Source organism: Diplotaxodon limnothrissa, linkage group LG19, assembly GCF_057381915.1.
Source record: "Diplotaxodon limnothrissa isolate DT_005_m linkage group LG19, D_limnothrissa_male_GT1.1, whole genome shotgun sequence".
Taxonomy (NCBI): domain Eukaryota; kingdom Metazoa; phylum Chordata; class Actinopteri; order Cichliformes; family Cichlidae; genus Diplotaxodon; species Diplotaxodon limnothrissa.
The window spans coordinates 5,194,268-5,201,107 of NC_140614.1; positions in this window are offsets into that span (position 1 = coordinate 5,194,268).

Sequence of the window (6,840 nt, forward strand, 5' to 3'; positions counted from 1 at the left end):
CACAGAGAAACTCGCAGATTCTTCCACTGACCGCTGCGGCACACCTGCACCAGGGTAAACCTCCGCCTACCCCACTCCTGCTTTACAGGTGAAAATAGAGCAACAGGACCACTGAGTCTTTGACTTTATTTATTTTCTGCTGTGTTTTACTTGCATCTATTTGAAAGAGTGAGTGTAAACACAAAAAATATTTTTATTTTATGTGCTGGAATGTGCAGAAAATAAGTTTAAATGTCCTTTCATAAGACCCTTATGAAAAGGACACCGAGGGAACAGTTTACCCTGCCCGGGATAGGGTTACCGGGGCCCCGCCCTGGAGCCAGGCCCGGGGAGGGTGCGCCTTAGGGTCGGGGAACGGGTCCTGACTGTCATCTGCGCTTATGCGCCGAGTGGCAGTTCAGAGTACCCAGCCTTCTTAGAGTCCCTGGGGGGGGGGGGGGGGGGGGGGGGGGGGGGGGGGGAGTGCTGGAGGGTGCTCCACCTGGAGACTCTGTTGTCCTGCTGGGAGACTTCAATGCTCACGTGGGTAACGACAGCGAGACCTGGAGGGGCGTGATTGGGAGGAACAGCCTCCCTGATCTGAACCCGAGCGGTGCTTTGTTATTGGACTTCTGTGCTAATCACAGTTTGGCCATAACGAACACCCTGTTCAAACATAAGAGTGTCCATAAGTGCACGTGGCACCAGGACGCTCTAGGCCAGGGGTGGGCAATCTCAGTCCACGAGGGCCGGTGTCCCTGCAGGTTTTAGATGTGTCCTCGAACCAACACAGCTGATTTAAATGGCTAAATTAGCTCCTCAACATGTCCTGAAGTTCTCCAGAGGCCTGGTAACGAACTAATCATGTGATTCAGGTGTGTTGACCCAAGGTGAGATCTAAAACCTGCAGGGACACCGGCCCTCGTGGACTGAGATTGCCCACCCCTGCTCTAGGCCGTAGGTCGATGATCGATTTTGTAATCGTATCAGCAGACCTGCGACCATATGTTCTGGACACTCGGATAAAGAGAGGGGCTGAGCTGTCAACTGATCACCACCTGGTGGTGAGTTGGATCAGGTGGCGGGGGAGGACGCTGGACAGACCTGGTGCACCTAAACGCGTAGTGAGGGTGTGCTGGGAACGTCTAGCAGAGGCCCCAGTCCGCGAGATCTTCAACGCACACCTCCGGCAGAGCTTCAACAGCATTCCGAGGGAGACTGGGGACATTGAGTCCGAATGGACCATGTTCAGCGTCTCTATTGCCGAAGCTGCTGCATTGAGCTGCGGCCGCAAGGTGGTTGGTGCCTGCCATGGTGGTAATCCCCGAACCAAATGGTGGACACCAGAGGTGAGGGGAGCCACCAGGCTGAAGAAGGAGTCCTATCGGGCTTGGTTAGCCTGTGGGACTCCGGAGGCAGCCGACAGGTATTGACAGGCCAAGCGGAATGCGGCTCGGGCAGTGGCTGAAGCAAAAACTCGGGTGTGGGAGGAGTACGGAGAGGCCATGGAAAAAGACTTTCGGACTGCCTCGAAGAGATTCTGGAAAACCGTCAGACGTCTCAGGAGGGGAAAGCGGTGCTCTACCTGCACTGTGTATAGTGCTGGCGGAGCGCTGCTGACGTCGACTGAGAAAATTGTCGGGCGGTGGAAGGAATACTTCGAGGACCTCCTTAATCCCACTGACACGTCTTCCGAGGAGGAAGCAGAGTCTGGGGATGAGGGGAATGACCCGCCAATTTCCGGGGGCGAGGTCACTGAGGCAGTTAAACAACTCCTTGGTGGCAGAGCCCCTGGTGTTGATGAGGTCCGCCCCGAGTTCGTGAAGGCTCTGGACGTTGTAGGGCTGTCCTGGTTGACACGCCTCTGCAATGTTGCGTGGAGATCAGGGGCAGTACCTGTGGACTGGCAGACCGGGGTGGTGGTCCCCATCTTTAAGAAGGGGGACTGGAGGGTGTGTTCCAACTACAGGGGGATCACACTCCTCAGCCTCCCTGGGAAAGTCTATGCCAGGGTGCTGGAAAGGAGAGTTCGTCCGCTAGTCGAACCTCGGATACAGGAGGAACAATGCGGTTTTCGTCCTGGTCGCGGAACACTGGACCAGCTCTTTATCCTCTCCAGGATACTTGAGGGTGCATGGGAGTTTGCCCAACCAGTCTACATGTGTTTTGTGGACTTGGAGAAGGCATTCGACCGTGTCCCTCGGGGTGTCCTGTGGGAGGTATGGCGGGAATATGGGGTGTCTGGCCCATTGCTACGGGCCATTCGATCCCTGTACAACCGTTGCAAGAGCTTGGTTCACATTGCCGGCAATAAGTCGGACTCGTTCCCGGTGGGTGATGGGCTCCGCCAGGGCTGCCCTTTGTCTCCGGTTCTGTTCATAATTTTTATGGACAGGATTTCTAGGCGCAGCCAAGTGGCGGAGGGCTTTCGCTTTGGTGGCCTCAGAATCTCATCTCTGATTTTTGCAGATGATGTGGTTCTGTTGGCTTCATCGGGTGAGGGCCTCCAGCTCGCACTGGAACGGTTCGCAGCCGAGTGTGAAGCAGCGGGAATGAGGATCAGCACCTCCAAATCTGAGGCCATGGTTCTCACCCGGAAAAGGGTGGAGTGCCCACTCCGGGTCGGGGATGAGTTCCTGCCCCAAGTGGAGGAGTTCAAGTATCTCGAGGTCTTGTTCTCGAGTGATGGGAGAAGGGAGCCGGAGATCGACAAATGGATTGGGGCTGCAGCTGCAGTAATGCGGACGCTGCACCGGTCCGTCGTGGTGAAGAGGGAGCTGAGTGTAAAAGCGAAGCTCTCAATTTACCGGTCGATCTATGTCCCTACCCTCACCTATGGCCACGAGCTGTGGGTAGTGACCGAAAGAACGAGATCGCGGATACAAGCGGCAGAAATGAGCTTCCTCCGAAGGGTGGCTGGCCTCTCCCTTAGAGATAGGGTGAGAAGTTCGGCCATCCGGGAGGGGCTCAGAGTAGAGCAGCTGCTGCTCCACATCGAAAGGAGCCAGCTGAGGTGGTTCGGGCATCTGACAAGGATGCCCCCTGGGCGCCTCCTGGGTGAGGTGTTCCAGGCATGTCCCACCGGGAGGAGGCCCCGGGGCAGACCCAGGACACGCTGGAGAGATTATATCTCTCGGCTGGCCTGGGAACGCCTTGGTGTTCCCCCGGATAAGCTGGAGGAGGTGGCTGGGGAGAGGGAGGTCTGGGCCTCTTTGCTTAGGCTGCTGCCCCCGCGACCCGGCCCCAGATAAAGCGGATGAAGATGGATGGATGGATGGATGGATGTTAAACAAATTTCTTCCAGTCAGAGAACGTTGCATATAATTAAATTTTTGCTTGATGCATAAAGTTAAAAGATTAAAACTAATAAAACAAGTTTTAAAAAAGGAGACTTTTCCATTTGATTACATTTTGTATGATGGATTATTAGAAGTAGAATTGGGCTGAAAGATCTATCGCTTTATCACCTATTCAGGTTGTAAATCGTGTTTTTAAAAAGTAACTAAGTAACTAAGTAATTAATTACTTTTGAAAATAAGTAATCAGTAAAGTAACTGGATTACTTTTTTGGGGAAGTAATCAGTAATTAGTTACTGATTACTTTTTTCAAATAACTTGACCAACACTGCTAACTACTAACAGTATATGCCAAGACATTTACTTGAAAGAATGGCAACTTCTTTCTTCTTTTAATATATTGTATTTTCATTATTTGCATGGGGTGAAGGTCAGAGGAGAATATTCCATAAATTTCTTTGTGTGAAGCACATTGTAATCTAAGACAGAGAAGTTGTGCTGTAAATTCCTGTGGTGTAAATGTAAAGTCTATAGTAAAAAATTATAGTAATAATTATTATTATATTCATTTTGATGCTTTGTTAATCACCCCACAGGCTGTGTTGGCTGACTCTTTCTTTTCTCCTGTATATAATTCAAAGCATCCTGATTTCCTTTCAGGGGTTTTGGCCCTTTGATCCTCTGATCTTTAGACAAAGTCAAGTTTAAAGATGTCACTTCCCTCTATAGTGTCAAAGACTGGACCGTTTTTATGTTGTTCTGGTTGTAAAATTGATTTATTTTTGTGTGTGTGTGTTTGCTGTTAGTGCACAAACTCCAGTATCTCCTTTGCGGCTTGCTGATGCTGAGAGTGTGGAGCAACTGATTCAAACACCAATACAATCCTGCACTGTCAAAACACACAAACACACAGCAGTACACAGACCCACATTAGAAACTCTCAAAAACAGAGGTGTGACCATAGCAGTGTGTGTTTTGTGTGTGTTGTGCGTGTGTTTCTGCTTCACTGAGCCACAGCTGAAGATGGATGTTTGCACTCAGAGGTTGCGAACAACACTGCGTGTGCTGTAAGAAACACACACAGATGCCATGGTTTGACTTAATTAAGCTTGTTTCAAGTTAAACTGCAGCCACAATAAGTAAAAGTCTTTCACTATCTGAAAGGTGTTTATTCAAATCCTGTTTGGGAACTGCTGAAACATAATTTAGTTCAGTAGGGCCAATTTTGATATTTCATCTATTGTTTCCAAATTGCACATCACCATGGTAACAGTACTGATGATTCAAGGTCTGCTAGGAGCTTGCTGACTGCAAACACACAAAAGCACGAAGGTACAAGAAACTCATCATTTGTTCTTGTTCTCTGTACTGTGTTGATTTGTTAGTCATTTCTGATTGGTAAACCACTTTGGTCCAGGTATTTGTCCCAGTGGGTAGTTTCCACTGATGTTTGTTTATAGACCAGACAAGTTTAATTAAGAGAGGCACTGTATGAAAAGCAAAACTTGTATGAGGTGAGAAACAACATAAAATTAGCTTCCACATTCTGGATTACTTCTCAACTTGACCCACTGTTGAAGCAACACTAACAGAGCCACATGTCTGCAAATTTGTTAAAACAATTAGTGCAGCGATTTCTGTCTGAGGTATAATATACTCATTTTAAACTGAGTTAATGGACTTTTGGATGAAGTAGAACTGCATTATTTCTGATTCCCATTTCAAATAATGAATGGTTTGCAAATATAAAAATAACTTCTTGCTGACCAATTTGCTTTCTTTATCATGTCAATAAAGTCATTGATCAGTAAAGCCATTGATAGTCACTGGAACATCTGGAATTTATGAAAATGCAAGCATTACAACAGAAAAAGAGACACAAATTGTAGTTGGCAGCTCAACTCAATGACAAAGCCCAGATGCTTTTGCTTAAATTGCAATGCTTGGGGTCACCTGGCGGTGTTGTGGTTAGCACTCTTCCCTCACAGTGAGAACATTCCTGACAGGACCTGCCTGTGATGAGTAGTCATCTGGCGTTTTTTAGGAATCACAGACATTTTACCGCCCAACAGCCCAACCTTGATGCCACACTGCTGCGCTCATCAGAGGCTGCACTATTCTGTCAGTTTGAAGGTGATGCTGCCAGAGAATGCTGTCTGCTTCATCCCTCATCATTGACAGAGCTATGGGCAGATGCTGAGGAGCCAGTAGCTTTTGCTCTGCACCCTCTTCCAGGACACAGTGGGGCTCTCATTGTTATTGCTCCTCACTGCAGCGAGAGCTAGCTTCTCACCCGTGTCTGCTGGAACCAAGTCCCAATCAAGGACAGTTTCTCAACCCATGTCAACTGACTGTGAGCTACCAGTTCTCAACACCCCAGTGAGGAAAATAAAGACTTGAAGTGTTTATTCTGTGCCTGCAGAGCTCCCAGAGCCCAGGCCTGTAGGAGCCCAGGCCTGTGACTCACACACCTGTGGGTCCTGCCCATGCCTGACCCTGCATCTGTGTTCAAAGGTCCCATTCAGTCTGAGTCTGAACCCAAGTCTCCCACTACGCCTGATCCACAGGGTCACCTGGGGCCACCTGCATACGTGTGTCTTTTAGGCAATATCATTAGAAAACAATTAATACATTTTCATTGCTACTGTCAATAAAATTGAAATGATTTTAATACACTTTTGTCTTTCTTGGAAATATTATCATGTGAATTTAATACCATTGACAAAGAAATGGGACAGGGCATGGTGGCCACATTACTGAGACTAAATTTCCATATTTTCAAAAGCAAACTTTTTACTTAATGTAGGATTTTCCACTGCTCAACAGTTTGAGCCATTCTGTGTTTCTTTTGATAATATTTGATAATATTCTCAAAAGGTGACAGATCTGGACTGCAAGCTGTCCAGTTTAGCACATCTTTTGCAACATGGCCACGTTTCTGCTTTAAGTGGTTTGTCATTGTCTTGCTGAAATAATCAAGGCCTTACTCAAAAAGGTTGTTGTCTGCATGTTTCTCTAAAACCTTCATATTTCATTTAGTATTTATGAGGTATTTTAAACACACCCATACCATCACAGAGACTTACTTTTGAACAGTGTGTTGACAATTTGATGGACGGTGTTTCCTGTATTTAGCTTTAAAGAGCTCAGGATCGCTCAGACCCACTGGAAATCACTGCATTATATTTATTATGCGATGGTTTTTAAACTAAAATGATTATCTGCTTACAAATGCCTAAACTGGCTAAATTCTTCTTTTCTCTCTTGTACATGACATGAAACAATACATTTTGACCCTTAAAGACATTTAAATCACTGGACTTTTTCACTACCTTAAATCCAGCAAATTATTGGCAGATTAAAAAACTGATGATAATTAGTTCTGGTCCTCGCTTAGACTTGTAACCATAATGTAAAGAAATTCTAATAATATGCAGACACTTGTATTTCTCCTTGAGGCGACTGTTGTTGTGATTTGGCGCTATATAAATAAAATTGAATTAAATTGAATGGCATGAAATTAAAAATATTAAATCAGCTTTAGCTGATATTTGATCCAGGGTA